Raw genomic sequence first — 16,116 nt, 5'->3', positions numbered from 1 at the left:
TTCCCTTGAGGGCAGAGAGCAGAACGCTCTGTGCACTTCAGAACAGTCGAGGTCTAGTCTGCTCAGGCTCCATACAGAATGTCACAAGCAGGCGGCTTAAACTACGGGAGTTTGTTGTCCCAAGGTTCTCAAGGCCAAGATCAAGGCGGGGCTGGCTTGGTTCCCATGAGGCCCTTCCACGCTTGTGGGCAGCCCCCTCTCACTGTGTCTCCTTATAAAGTCACTGTCCCGTTGGGCTGGGACCCCACCCTGTGAGCACATTTACCCTTAATGACCTGTTAGCAGCCTTGTCTCCAGACAGTGGTGACTTTGTGGGCCCGGTTCTACCCACAGCAGCCAGTCTGTTTACGCCTCCAGCCTTTGACTCCTGGTGAGCTGTGACGCTCTTCGCCTGTTTTTCTTTCTGGTTTTGAGAACATTGGTTTGCCCTGTGACTTCAGCTCTCTGATGGATCTCGGAAGACTTGTTGACTCTCAGTGACTCCGCTTTTTCTTTGTTCTTGTTGGGGGGGGTGGGGATGACGACTTCCAAGCTCTTTCCAGGCCGGGGCGGAAACGGTGTTTTGTTTCTCACGTGGGTTTCTGCACGTTCACTGTCAGAACTTAGAAGCGTAGTAGATTTTCACCGGCCGACCGGTGTCCTTGCTGAGTTCCCACTCACTCTGGGAGTGCTTTTGTCGCCTCTGGTTTCTCAGACACCTGCTGTACCCTGGAGAGACCTGCAGTTCCCATCTGCGTCTTCCCACCGCTGCCTGCCTCTCCCCGAGCCTGGCTGATAAGGTGGGAACACCTGCCCTGGGGCGACAGTGATGCCCTTGCCTAGCTGTGCATGAACCCTGCTCCGAGGCGCAGAGGGCTTGAGACCCTCAGCCTCCAGAGACATTGCTAGGGAAAAGCAGAGGAGCAAAACATGGTTTGTGTGAAGCTCCGTCTCAGGAGTGTGAGCTCTACATTTAGAGGGAGGCTGCTGTTCGCGGCGGGTGTGGGTCCCGTTGTGGAAGGAATTAAACCCAGCGAAGAACCTAGGAGGTAAACAGGACAGAATAACTTGATCCTCCCAGGATCCAGCATGAGGTCACTGGGAGGGCTACAGGCAGGCCTTCCAGGCTCTCAGGGTTCAGAAGCACCCCTGAATGGAGTTTGTGTTAGTCGCTTAGTCCTATCCGATTCTTTGTGACCCCACGGACTTTAGCCTGCCAAGCTCCTCTGTCCATGGGATTCTCCAGGGAAAATTACTGGAGTGGGTTGCCATGCCCTCCTCCAGGGGATCTTCCGAACCCAGGGACCAAATCCACGTATCCTGTGTCTCCTGCATTGCAGGCAGATTCTTTACCGTCTGAACTACCAGGAAATGGAGTGTGGGCATCAGATAAACAGATTCTCTAGAAATCGTGAGCTTTCCTGGACACGCTCTTACCTTGTGGGGTGGCCTTCCAGGTAGAGATGCAGTTTTCTGTGTCTGGTGGTGACCCTGAATGTCTGGGCAGTCAGCCCACAAGCCCTGTACCTTTTCCCCGGCAGTGGTATGGAGCCACCCAGAGGCTGGAATTTTTGTTCTGGAATTCTGAACTGCTGTTGATGTCCTCGTCACTTGTCCCTGTTGTTCAGTCGCTCAGTTGTGTCTGATTCTATGCGATCCCATGGACTGCAACACACCAGGCTCCCTGTCTTTTACCATCTCCCAGCGCTTGCTCAACTCATGTTCATGGAGTCAGTGATGCCATCCAACCATCTCATCCTCTATCATTCCCTTCTCCTCCCGACTTCAACTTCCCAGCATCCGGGTCTTTTCTAATGAGCCAGCTCTTCAAATCCCGTGGCCAAAGTACTGGAGCTTCAGCACCAGCGCCAGTCCTTCCAATGAATGTTCAGACCTGATTTTGTTTAGGATGGACTGGTTGGATCTCCTTGCAGTCCACAGGACTCTCAAGAGTCTTTTCCAACACCACAGTTGGAAAGCATCCGTTCTTCGGTGCTCGGTCTCCTTTTTGGTCCAACTCTCACATCCATACATGACTATTGGAAAAGCCTCAGCTTTGTCTAGACAGACCTTTGTTGGCAAAGTAATGTCTCTGCTTTTTAATATGCTAAGTTTGTCATCTCTTTTCTTCCACGGAACAGGCGTCCTTTAATTTCATGACTGCAGTCACCATCTGCACTGATTTTGGAGCCCAAGAAAATAAAGTCTGTCTCTCTTCCCATTCTTTCCCCATCTCTTTGCCAGGAAGTGGGACCGGATGCCATGGTCTGCGTCAGCCCCGGTCCCTTTGCTTTGGACAAATCTCTGCCCTGTGGGGTGTGTGCTCCTCCCCCGGTCTTGCCACAGCCTTAAATGCTCTCCCTCTCCTGCCCTCTGTTCCCGTGACCTGTGTAAGTCTACGCACAGGCATTATCTCTGGAAAAGCCATCCCTGACACCTTTTTCTACATTTTTCATTAAACTCCAGGGTCTAGTACTGAGCAGAAACCCGAGAAATAATTATTGAATAAGAGACACGGGGACTCTTTATCATCCTAGAGGGGTGGGATGGGAGGGGGAGATTAGAAGGAGATTCAAAAGGGGAGATATATTATACCTATGGCTGATTCATGTTGAGGTTTGACAGAAAACAACAAAATTCTGTAAAGCAGTTATCCTTCAATAGAAAAATAAATTAAAAAAAAAAACAAATTAAAAAAAAAAACAAACAAACAACGCTGTATATACCAAGGTGACTTTTAAGAGCTTATCCTCTGCAGTCTAGGAGCCAAGAGGATAGACATGTGAAGAAATAATTTGCAGTTCAGATCTATATCTATCACTAGGAAAATCTAGAAAGATACACCAGAAAAATCTTTGAAGTGCTAAGGTAGCTACAAGGAAAGGCATGCCTCTTTATCAGGGGAAAGATGGCAGTAATCAAAGACAACCTCACAAAGCAGGTTGAACCTTAAAAGATGAAAAGTTATTTGTCGGAAGAGTAGAGGGAAGCACTTCAGACGAAGGAACTGATAAAAGCTAAAAAGTAAGAGGAATTTTGTAAACCATGAATAATGTTGCAGTTGATGCTTGGCATGTTGTTAAAAAGGTTCTGTTATGAAGTAGAGAAGAGAAGATGTGGTGACTTTATGTGTCTGTCCTGTATTTTGTTTGGTTTCTGATTGTCTTGTTCACTGATGTTTGGATCAATCTGTGACTGAATCTCTGAGTTGTTTGTGTGCCTATAATCTGGGGACATCTGGTATTTCCCATATGGTTTGTTGAAGTTTTTAGGTCACTGAAAGTAGTTCTTAAAGAAGTAAATATTCAGCTGAAGGTTAAGATTGATTTAATCTGTCATTTGATACAATGTCTTAGATCTGTGTTTTAAATGAGGATTATGTCTTTTATCTAACCATTCTAAGTAATTTTAACTACACATGCAGATCTGTCAAAAGAACTAGACTTGGAAATGATAACAGAGGAAGAACAAGAAAAACTTGATGAAGATGAAAATAACCATTCATGGGTATGTAAAACTGTAAATTTCCATTTCTGGTGTAGTACTGTATGAAAAAATGAGTATCAAACAAGGCAAATTAGAATGGAAAGAGAAGTTAAAACCCATCACAAATGAGTTAAAGTGGAAGTTCAGTGACATTTTGTGAGGAATACCAAATTACGGTTTGTCCTGAGGAAGATCCACTACGTGATAACCCTAAAGAAGGAGCAAACCCAAAGGAAATATCTCCTATTCTCACAAATAATATACCTGATTGTGAGGAAAAAGATGCATTTGGAATATCTGTCTCTCTAGTATTCCAAGCATTTCCTGAACAAAAAGAACCCAGTCTCCAAAATATTTTTCCGTGGTCCGTAAACTCTGGGTCCCTTGGAAAGACTTGTCGGTCATCTTCAAGGCTTTGTTTCCCTGAAAACAAAGTAGACTTTGAAAATTATCACCTAGACATTGAACATGTGTTTATGAAAACTGAGGAGAGTTTTTATAATGATACAGCAAATAAAAAAGTAGGGGAGCCGGTAGTTACATTCGAAGTGAAAGACCAAGAGATTGATATGCAAATGTCACAAAATATGAGGCAAGATCCCACTAATCAGAAATTAGACATGGGACAGGCATGTCATTCTAGTCTGTGGCTTGTAATTCAAATAAAAGTTTCCGTTCCCCTTGCTGTTGTTAAAATACTGATCTGAAAAATAAAGCAATACAGGACTGGTTCCAGAAGCCACTGCATGCAGATAATTGCAGTGCTAGTGACAATAAAAGCATGGAACCCGAGTTAGAAAATGAGAACTATTCTCCACCTAATGGTCACAACGCATCTGAAGTGTATGTAAATGAATAGAGAAGAATATGCAGAGGTTGAAGAATGAAATAGACATGTTACAAGTAGAGTTGCTGGCTCTGGAAAAAGAGAAAATTCAACTTCCAAAAGAGGTGGAGGTTCATTTTCTCTTGCTTTGGTTTTTCTCTTTCTTGATGATCTGGTCCATTTTCGTTTTCCACTTATGAATAAAGCAGGGTCATTCAAAGAGGTAATTGTGTAGAAATCAATTATTTTCTCAATAATAGGAATTCAGGAAACTATTTTCATGGCTTTTGTCCTTCAATCAATTCTAGTATCTAATTCTTCTCTGTCAGTCTTTCATATGGACTGGGAAACTCCTTCAGCTATGTACCATGTGGTCTTCTGAGGCAGAATAAGCACCAAGGAAATTGCTTAAGACGTATAATCAGCTAGAGTTTTGCGGTGCTTTTCCCCTTTAACTCTGTTGGGTTAAATATAAGCTGTATTTCCATAGAATGGGAAGAAAGCACTTACTGAGAGATGGGACATGAACACGTGTTCCCTCTATGCTCTTCATTGTGGTTCAGCATGTGTGATCTTCTCTGCTTTCCGCAGTCGCTGGGCACTTCGATTTCCAGCATGGAATCAGGATCTTTTTAACAACAAATACGTGTGCTCCCACATATGCTTTAATCAGCACTCTCAGATGTTTCTTTTGAGACAGAAATTTCCAGTATGTTGTTTTCTAAAATGTGGAAAGTTTTGACATATGTGATTTTCTTACATAGATAGTGTGTGTGTAAATTAAGTGTTTATCTACAAAGGGGAAGACTGAGTTTTTAGATGCTGTGAGATTTTTCTTTCTTCAGGAATAGGTTTTTAAAATTGTTTGTGTGCTCTTTTGTGTAAGAGGTGCTTTGACTGAGTTTGAACAACACACACACAAAAAAAGAAAAAAACAACAAAACTCCACGTATTCTCCTGTTAAAAAAAAAGGGGGGGGGGGAGATGAGCCCTACCCCCAACTAAGGCATTGAGTTACTGTGCCAATGTCACGCTTTTTACTTATCTGATTAATCTGATGAATTCATTTGGTAATATATCACATTCAGTGTTCCAGAATTGTATCATCTCTTTTGGTGCCATAAAATGCTAGGGAGTGCCAGTTTAGGGGCCTTACACAAAACCTTGAACATTTTTTTATTTTATTACTGTTTTTGGCAAATAATGGGGCAATACTAGGTAATTATTTCTATACCCTCTAGCTGTAAGGTTTGGTGGTTATTGAATGTGGAATTGGGAAGCATTACTTATATTGCAGAATTCCACACTCACTAACAACTCCTCAGTTTCATTCTGCTCCTTGTGTTTTGGTAAACTCTGGTTCATTTAATTTACTGAACACCATCACTTTTTTGCTATCTCCTAGATCCAAGTGAAAAAAGAATTGTAAAAGGCAGAGGGGAAAGAATAGCTTTAGTGCAGAGAGAAGAATGTTTCCTTTCTGAGGTGCGAAGGTGTCACTTCCTCTAAGTCTGGCTGTTTAATGGAAAATGCAGGTGGTAAAGACTAAAGAGGACAGATTTTGTGTCTTTGTCTTTTTATTTCTCTGTCGCTGCCAGTCAGATGGGGAAGACTGAATATGAATAATTGCATCTTACTAAGAAAGCCGTTTTTGAAACTTTGGGAATTTTGTTTCTTTTCCTCAAATAGAAAGGAGCAGATTTTACAAAAATTTCAGTGACTTGTATGTGATAAAATTAAAATGAACACAAAAATATTTTTATCACTTAAATTCAAGGTGAACACTTGAGTCAAATAATAAAATTGAAAACAAGGATCTTTATAATAAATACATAGCAATTATTCTTAGTGTCAAACTTTCATTAAAGGTTGAAGAAGAAAAGAAGCACAAAAGTAGTGAAGTGGAAGTATCAGACAATATATGCGATGCTGCTGATGAGAGGGGATTGATTGAGCAGAGAAGGAGTGGAGGAAACAGCAATCAGGAGTTTCCTGCTATGCAGAATGAAGATTCTTATAGGTAAGCCTATATCAATATTTAACAGCAGGTCACTTATTTTCCTGTAAAATAATTTCTAACTTGAGCTAAATTGTGATTTATGAATTTTATATTTTACTAGGGATATAATTATTTTGAATACTCTTTTCCTTTAGCCTTAATACTAGTTACTTTGTTAACATACCACCATGTTACATATTAGAGTATTCTGGGTTTGACTGCATACTTGCCTTAACCAGTGTGTTGTATATTTAAATTTATTTTATGTCACTAATGAACATCCTTTCATTTCCGTTTGAGGACTTCTTTCAGCATTTCTTATGAGGCGGGACTAGTGGTGATGAACGCCATCAGGTTTGCTTTGTCTGGGAGAGTTTTTATTTGTCCTTCATTTCTGAAAGACAACTTTTCTGGATAGAGTCCTCTCGGTTGGCAGGTTTTTCTCCTAGCACTTTGGTTATGTCCATGGATGGAGGCCAGATTGCTGTTGGTGGCGGGAGAACCGATGAGGCATGGGTCTTTCAGCCATGCTGCTGCTGTCACCGCATCGTGCGGGTGGTTTAAAAGTAAACTCTCCTCCCCTGGCCTAATATTTCCCTGATTTCTTCTTTCATGGTATATGTGCCTCATGTCGTTTGAAATACCGCCTGAAGCGTTACTTTTTCTGTGAACTCTCTTTTTAATCTATTTCTGGCTGCGCTGGGTCCTTGCCGCTGCGGTGCTCGGGCTTCTCACTGTGGTGGCTTCTCTTGATGCTGAGCGTGGGCTCTAGGCTGCTGGCTTCAGTCGCTGTGGAGCACGGTTTAGTTGCACCATGGCATGCGGGATCTCCCCTGACCAGTAATCGAGCCCCTGCCCCCTTTATTGGTAGCACCGGACCAGGGAAGTCCCTAAGTTCACCATTATTATATTTAATAGCAAAATTAAAAATGTAGTGTAAATCTACTTGTGACTCCCATGTGTAAGAGTCAAGGTGCTTAGCCAGTGGATTCCATCCGGGTTTCCAGTGTAACCCTTGAGGTTCTTCTCGGTGTCTTTCCAGATGCATCTCTCTACTTCCTTCCATGTATTCTGTGCTCTTCCTTCCAGATGCCCTGTGCCTGATGTATGTGCTCACATGCGAATCTCCAAGTGGAATGATTTTCTCCCTTTTCTGTTTCTCCTGACCTCCTCTCTTCACTTCTTCTGCAAATCCTTCCTTATTTCACTTATCACTTTCATATGTCAACTTTTATATATCATATTGTATCATAAACGTATCTGTGTTTGAAGGAAGAATTTGTTTTCTTGCATATGGTTAGTACTTCATAACTATTCTGTGAATTAATCAATGACTTAAGATGGGCAAGAGTTGGAATTTTATAAGAATTGGTTTTTATTCTTTATCAGTTGGATTATTAGAAAACACTGGCTTTTCTGTGGGCTTTTAAAGCAGCGACCCCGGTGTGCACAGGAGGGACGTAAAGAAAGAGAACAGTGGCAAATGGGCAGCAGGAGGATGCGTGATGGCCCCAGTATTTGAAAAGACCGATTCGCTGACCGGTGGTCTGCTGCACGCGAATGATGACAGCGTTTCAACGGAAGTGGCTCAGAGTGATGACAGGTACCTTCTCCAGATTCCTTGTTTGTAGGGGAAGAAGTATTAGCGCTGAGTTCTTCTGGAAATAGAGCAGCATTGTACAGTGCTCAGGCCAAGACGAGAGGTTGCTCACCTCTAGTGACGGACACTGCTGAAAGGTCACGGTGAGGACAGTGCCTCTGGCCGGACGTCATTTCAGTAAAGAGCCCCCTTGGAAGCTGGACTGTAGGGAATACACGTAAACGTTCCATAGGGAATGTTATTGGGACAGGCAGTGAAGAACTGGATGGTAGCTGAAGAGGAATTGGAGTTCACAGGTGTTTCTTGTTTTATGTTAAGAAGGGAGCTTTTAGAGTGTGTATGCTATTGGAAATGAGCCAGCAGAGGACGTGTTTGTTCAGTTTAGTCTTGTTTGCATTTCCAACCCTAGAAAGCTTATTGATTGTATGGCATTATCTTTAAAGTATTATAGTAACGTAATTGTACATAATACTCCTGTTCATGGATAGTTTTATGGTAAGGGCTTGTTCATTGGTTCTGAAGTGTAAAATTCCTATGTAATGGACTATGCAGATGATTGCTTAAGTTAATTCTATCATATATAGATTTTCACAAATTACATAATTGTGAATTTACAAACACTTAGGCTATACTGAATAGGATATGGTCATTCCTTGATGATTCTAGTTGACAGTGACATGGTGAGTAGCTATGATTTTGTAAGGTGCTCTGAAACATCACATCATATTACTCTTCATAATTGTTTATAGATTCCGGGGAAAAGGGGAAGATTTTGTTTCTATTTAATAGAAAAACATTATTAGCAGTCTTTCACAGGTTATTCCTTTTGGATGATAAAGATCTAAATGACAAAAACCGTGCTTCCTGTACTAACAGTGTCATTTACACGTATTGTGTGCTCAATACATGTATGTCAGATGCATGAAGAAACAGCAGAATGGTTGAATGAATGCCTATTGATGAATTTCTTTGCAAAAAACAAAACTTCAAGGACAGTAGATTTCCAGTCTTGCCTACCTCTGAAGTCTTTTTAGTTTTTGAGAAATATGTTTTAAGATTCAGAAATCATTTTTTATAGCTATAGCTAGACCTGACATAGTACTATAGATTCATTTGCTATCATATTACTTCAAAGGCTTTTCAGTCTTACTTTCTCAGCATGTTTAGGAAGAGCAGTGTTGACGCCGACTCCCTGGTTGAATTCTGGGAGGTTGGTGACGTGCTGAGGGGCGTGGGTGCGTCCCGCAGCCTCTGTGTGTGCCCATCTCCCAGAAGGACTGTGAGGCCTGAATGCCTGCAAGACACATCAGGTGCTTCTAACAATGCATGGATGATGCATAGGATGTCCTCAAAAAGCTAGTATCTTGGTCATTCAAATGGGTTTCTTCCTTAGAAGGACTGGAAGAATACCTCCTAGACAGGTCACATTGCCATAAAAGTTAGTTCTTATTGAAAAGAACAGGTGCAAAAAACACTGGTATACTGTTTCCTATCACACAACGCAAGTAACTTTATGTTTTTCCTTTCCCTTGGATCTAACTTTAATACTTTATTAATATTACTGACATATTTTCTGTGTCCTTTAATGCTGCTCTTATTTATTTCTGCATCCTTTATAGACAATTACTTGCCAATGCAAAGAGTTTATATAAAACAGAAAAGTTTAGGTATTGTTTGTATTTTTGAATATTTACTATTAGCCTGAAAAGGATCATTTGTTCTTTTAGGCCTGCAAGGATAACACCGCATGAAAAGAAGGTATAGTAAAAAAAAAAAAAAAAAAAAAATGAACTTTCAAGAATATTATCCTTGTTGCAGATACTTTGTAAAAGGAATAATGGTAAAATAGAGAATCTTCCTTTGTTGTAGAGAGAACATGTGTTCTCTGAACAATGTGTTACTTTGAACACATCATCTAGAAACACTGTTGATAAAGTTATCCTTTTGATAAAAATCTCTTCTTTTAAGAAATGTCTGTTTTTGTTTGGATACAGAGACTTGTCACCTCTGTACACTTAGTATATTTTATACATATTTTAAGGGTGTTGTGAAACAATATTATTTAAGTGTAGGTCAAAGAACAAATTAATTACGTGAACGACCTGGATGACTTAACTCAGTCTTCTGAGACTGTTTCTGAGGATGGCGACATGCTTTACTCTATGATTTCCACGTTGCAAGTAGAACCTCTCGATGTGGGGTGTAAAGGTAGGAGCGCAGTGTAAATGTTAACGGAAAGTCTGTCTGTGTACAGCGTAGTGATATGTGCACACCTTGTCAGTTCTGCTCTAGAGCCAGGGATATGTTACAGTGCTGTGCGTCTCAGAAGTATGTTTTGCATTGAAAGGACATGAAGGTGAGTGTACAGGCCTGTGATCCTCCTCACTCCCTGAACCTTCTGTTGACGCTTCTTCTTTCCTGTGCCTTCATCCACGGTCAGGTCAGCATCATTTCCCTCCTAGGGTAACTGAAATAATCTCAGGACTTCTTTCCCTGCCATTCCACCTGGCAGAACCTCAGTCTGCACAGCAACTGTAATTATTGCCTATTTTTAAGCATTCAGGTCTCATCATGCTACCCCCTTGCTTCAAGCCCAGCTGTTGCCTCTCTTTGCTGCTGCTTTCTGGTTAAAGGTCACAATTGTGTAGTTCCATCTGGTTTTAGTTTTTACCCTTCTTTCTACATGAATTTTAGAATCAGCTCGTCAGTTCCCTAAAATGTCTGCTGGTCTTAACGTTTTCGTTTTCCTTCAATTCAGAATACGTTGTCCTTTCTCTTTTCATTACCTCTTTGATCCAAGGGTAACTTAGATCGTGTGATTTAGTTTCCAAATATGGAGAGTTTTCCAGAGATCGTTCTGTGCTCTTGCTCCTCATGATTTGTTAGGTGCATCCAGAGGGGCCCTGGGGCTAGGGCTGATTATTTCCTGCCCTGGAGGCAAGACCTTGCTGACTGCCCTGTTCATTCTGCTGGTAAGTAGTTTTTCCAGCCTGGCTCAGGAGAATAGATAGAGTTCCTGGGAGTGAGTGAGCACCAGGCACAGTTTCCTGTAGTTTTTTCAGATGGTCTCTCCCTGGTCTCAGGTGGTTTCCCACACATGTGCACTGTTCATTCCTCTGCCTAATACCCGAGGGGCTCCTCCTCAGATCTCCAGGGTCGTTTTTCTGTGTTCTGCTCTCTCCTCTCCATGGTTCTGACCTGTGATCTCTGCCCGCGTTGGTTTCCCCAGACTCTCAGCTTCATCACCTCCACTCTGGAAGTCCGGTGAACTCAGCTTCCATTCCTTCTCCCCAGGTCGGGGCCTGGAAATTCTCTCCAGGCAGTTAGCTGGGGCGTTCCTTAGGCTAACCTCCTGTGTTTCGGGATCATTGTCCTTCATTCCCTGAAGCCCTTTGTCATGAAATTCATTGTTTCCTGTATTTTGTCGGTGTTGTTTTTGCTTGCTCCACTGAGGAAGGTAAACCCATAGCTGTTCCCTCTGTCTTGGTTAGAAACACATGGCAGCTGGAGCCTGTCCACAGGGTTGTTCCTCCTCCTCTGCTCACCACTTCCTGCTCATCCTTCGTGTCTCAGTGTGACATCTCTGCCCCAGGGAAGTCTTTCCTGGACCCAATCTGTGTCAAGTTCTGTTATGTTATCATAGAACTGTCTCTTCTTATAGTATCTATCTGACGTCATAATTGATTGATTTGTCTTTCTCTTGTACTAGACTTCAAGCTAAACAAGAGCCAGGGGCGTCTATTTTATCTTCAGATCTTAGAATAATGTCTTCCGCTTTATAGACACTTAATATTTGTTCAGCGCCTGGATGAGTGACTGTGAAAGGCACAGTTCTTTATATTCAGAAATTACTCACATAATTTTTTGTGTGTGTCTATCTTTGTTTTCTTCATCATGCAGATTTTGGTAGCTTGTTGAAAATTCGGGATGCATTTTTTTCCTATGAAAGATTAGTAGATTTTCAAAGAAGTCACTGTGAACTACTTAGAGGAAAAATTTACAAAATGAAAAGTAAGGTTCGTGGGCTACAAAACGAGCTGTCAGAAACCAAAGAAGTAAAATCACAGTTAGAGCATCAGAAAGTAGAGTGGGAACAAGAGCTCAGCAGCTTGAGGTACCGTACATCTCGCTTTTAAAGAAATGTTTGAGCTGTTGTTTCATATAATACTGCAGAGATGTAGGCGTGTTATAAGGACTAACCTATCCTCTTGGATTTTACAGGAGAGAAAACGTATTGTGGCGTGTGAAATTCTTGGAAATAATATAGCAGGTTCTTAACAGTGAATGCTTCTAATAGCTTAATGTATATTTTTCCAAATCATTGTTTTCATGACCATACAGGAGTCCACCATAATGGAATCCCCATTAGTTACTTACCAAATTGACTTTCGGTTGTTTTTCACCTTTCTATATTCTATTTAATACTGCAAGGATCATCTTTTCTATAAATTCATTCTGCCTTCTCAAATTATTTTGAATACATTTTTCTTTAATGATATTGTGTTATTTGGTTAAAGTATGAGAAGTTTTAAAAAGGCTTGTGATCTATATTTCTAAACTGTTCTTCGAAAAGTTTATATTACTTTACATTCCCACCCACAGATGTATGAAGTAGCCATTTTTCTCAAGACAAAAGAAAAACAAAGTTTTATGCAATTTGATTCTTAACCCTGTGTATGAAAACAGTGATCATTATTAAGTGTTTTTCATTGCATTTCCCCCATTTTTATTACTTTAAACATTGTGAAGTGGGAATGAAAGTTACTGCAGCAACAGCGAATAATCCCATGATTTTCTAAGAAGAGCTCTCTAATTTTTCAGATTCTCCTTAAAGCAAGAAGAGAAGAGAAGAAATGCTAATATGTCATATGAAAAAATTAGGGAGCAGTTAAGAAGAATAGAAGACAAACATAGTAAAGAAATTGAAATGAAACAGCAATTAGAATTCACTCTCTGAGCACTCGAAATGGAACTGAAGACAGTGAGAAACAGTTGGAATCAGGTAGAGCAATCTGTGGTGAAAACTTCAAATTTCCAAGACTATTTCTCAATATTATTTATAATGTCCCCTTTTTTGGAAAAGTACCATCTTATTTAGTGTTGTGCCATTTATTTAGTGTTACAGGAAATTTTAGGTTACTTCTTAAAAACAAAAGCAAAGAAATTCAAAATTGCCCAAGTAACAAGGCTGGAAATAAGAGTTCTATAATCCTGAAATGTTGGGTGCAGTTTTTCGATCAGAGCGAGGAAGAGGTCATGTCAGTAGCTCACACAATAGTTACTGAGAAACCACAGGGTTGAGATTGGTGTAGAAACTGGAGGTTTAGCTCTTCGCTCTCCTCAGGCGACAGATCCTTCTGCCTTGTAGGACCATTGGTGAGTGAATAGGTCTAGAAGAGAAGGGGCTTGGGGAGGGAAGATTGTGCCTAATTTTACATCAAGTTACCTCTGGCCTGCAATCTGGCAGGTGGCTGAGGGTCGTGGACCCCCTCCCTCTGTGCCGTCCAGCCCTCCAGTCCACCTGCCCCTGAACAGCTCAGAGCTGGCTCCAGCTTTCCCAGCTGGGTTCTCCCTCACAGTAGAGTCCTCAAGGTCTGGTGTTAACTGGCGTCCTCTAGAGGTACAGGAATGCTCCCCGTGGAATTTTTTTTTCCAGCAGTTGGTTGAAACCAAACACTCTTGAAGTTCGTTGTCCTCCATTCTGCAGATTTGTCGAGTGGCATCTCAGAGCAGAGGAATTCACTCCCCAGCCGATGTCCCTCTCAGACACGGACCGGGTCCCATCCCCGAGGTCCTAGCAGCAGATCTCCCTCAACGAAAACCTCTCAGGAAGAGCTCGGGAGAGTCCTATTTGTAATTCACATCCATTTGTCTACAGCAATCAAGTAGGGACATACAATGACCTCGTTCAAGGAGAGGCCTTTATTATTTCCCATAGACATTGATCTCAAACTTTTCACGACTGTCTCGAAGGAGCCGGAAACCTGATTGCGCTTTAGGCCAGGCAGGCTGTGTGTGCTCCCCACGTCGACTGCGCTACCTGACCAAGTGCCTCGGCTCTGGGGTGAGCGTGTCTGTGACTGCATGCACGTCCTCACCTCCAGTGTCTAAATCAGAGTCTGCTCCTGGCTCCACTGTCATTTCTGTAACCAGTGCCCTGTCAACGACCTTTCCACATCATTTACAGTTTCTCAGTTTGTAGATAACTGAGACGTCCATTGTAGAAGCACTTTTCTTTCTTTTTTTTTTTTTTGTCTTTAACTTTCTGAATTTTTTTTTTTTTATTTTTCAGTGGGTTTTGTCATACATTGATATGAATCAGCCATAGAGTTTACACGTATTCCCCATCCCGGTCCCCCATCCCACCTCCCTCTCCACCCGATTCCTCTGGGTCTTCCCAGCCCACTAGGCCCGAGCACTTGACTCATGCATCCCACCTGGGCTGGTGGTCTGTTTCACCACAGATAATATACATGCTGTTCTTTCGAAACATCCCACCCTCACCTTTGCCCACAGAGTTCAAAAGTCTGTTCTGTACTTCTGCATCTCTTCTTCTGCCCTGCGTATGGGGCCATCGTTACCATCTTTCTAAATTCCGTATATATGTTAGTATACTGTAATGTTCTTTATCTTTCTGGCTTACTTCACTCTGTATAATGGGCTCCAGTTTCATCCATCTCATTAGAACTGATTCAAATGAATTCTTTTTAACAGCTGAATAATATTCCACGGTGTATATGTACCACAGCTTCCTTATCCATTCATCTGCTGATGGGCATCTAGGTTGCTTCCATGTCCTGGCTATTATAAACAGTGCTGCGATGAACATTGGGGTGCACAGAAGCACTTTTCAACACTTAAAACAGTTGTTTCTTTAGAATAAACTTATAAAAGTGCCTCCCCCGTACCAAGGGGGAAAAAAGCCCTTGCTACTAATAATAGTTATTCTGGGTTTTGGTAGTGAATTTCCTTCCTTGATCAATCATTAGGTTAGTTTATCACTTCTGCTGATGGTAAGGAGGAAAGTATAGGTAGTTCAGAGACCATATTTTGGATGTCATTCTTCTAGTGTCTGATTTCAGTACAAGGAACTTCTGAAAGCAGTGACAGATATGCCATAACGTATATTTAGTGATAGTTATTAAGTGTTTTTCATTGTATTTCCCCCATCTTACTATGTTAAACATTATGGAGAGATAATGAAATTTATCGCAGCAGCAAATCATCTCATGGTTTCTAAGAGCTCTCTAAATTTTACCTCATTTACCATTAGTGTATGTGCCATGAATGGAAAAGGAGGCTCATTTTGTATTTATATGTTTGTACTAGAGAAGTAACTGTGGTTTGATGTAAGAGGACTAGTAGAGTCAGAGGACCTGGCGAAAAGCCTGCAGCTTACTTATAATTTTAACTTCTCCCTTGCCAGAATCATTATAGCTAATGAGTTAATTGATGTTTGTGGAAGTACTTAGTACAGTTGTCAATAGGTGTAATTCTTGTAATCGCCTATTAAAGTGTTAGAAGGTAGCATATTCTCAAGGAAAACTTTCGTACGAAATTTTATCTATTTAAATATATACAGAGTTAACACTCTTACTGTGAAGCAGCTCTATAGGAGGTGTCATTTGCAGTGTTTATAAAGCTAGCAAGTGGTGGTGTTTGTTGAATTATAGTTGATTTGCAATGTTGCATTAGTTTCAGGTATACAGCACAGTGATTCAGATGTATTTGTATATGTGTGTGTATATTACATAAATGGGGCTTCCCTGCTGGCTCAGACTGTAAAGAATCTGCCTGCAGTGCAGGAGACCTGGGTTCAATCCTTGGCTTGGGAAGATTCCCCTGGAGAAGGAAATGGCTACCCACTCCAGTATTCTTGCGTGGGAAATGCCATGGACAGAGGAGCCTGGTTGGCTCCAGTCCATGGGGCCACAAAGAGTCAGACATGCGTGAGTGACTAACACACATACACACTCACTCACACGTACACACATATTCCTTTTCAGATTCTTCTTGCAGAATATTAAGTGTAGTTCCTTATGTTGTACAGTAGATCTTTGTTGGTTGTTTTATATCTACTAGTGTGTATATGTTAATCCCGACCTCCTAATTTATCCCTTCCCCTACGTCCCCTTCCCCCTGTGGTAACCATAAGTTTGTTTTCTGTGTCTTTGTGTTTTGTGAATAAGTTCATTTTAGATTCCACATATAAGCAGTATGATATAA

The 16,116-nt window shown here is 41.4% G+C and overlaps 1 protein-coding gene across 1 annotated transcript in view; it reads left to right on the top strand.

Moving 5' to 3' along the window:
• The window catches only part of LOC136159106 (ninein-like protein), a 129,174-nt gene that overhangs the window by 112,449 nt on the left and 609 nt on the right, over positions 1-16,116 (top strand). Inside the window, exons 9-15 of the mRNA XM_065920935.1 lie at positions 3,404-3,486; positions 6,160-6,311; positions 7,723-7,893; positions 9,618-9,648; positions 9,963-10,098; positions 11,791-12,004; positions 12,712-12,892. The gene's annotated coding sequence lies outside the window, so the exon portion shown is untranslated. The remainder of the gene's footprint in view (positions 1-3,403; positions 3,487-6,159; positions 6,312-7,722; positions 7,894-9,617; positions 9,649-9,962; positions 10,099-11,790; positions 12,005-12,711; positions 12,893-16,116) is intronic.

The sequence above is a fragment of the Muntiacus reevesi genome, chromosome 2, assembly GCF_963930625.1.
Source record: "Muntiacus reevesi chromosome 2, mMunRee1.1, whole genome shotgun sequence".
In the NCBI taxonomy this organism is placed as follows: Eukaryota; Metazoa; Chordata; class Mammalia; order Artiodactyla; family Cervidae; genus Muntiacus; species Muntiacus reevesi.
The sequence above is the reverse complement of the archived record's forward strand: the minus strand, read 5'-3'. Positions and strand labels throughout refer to the sequence as shown.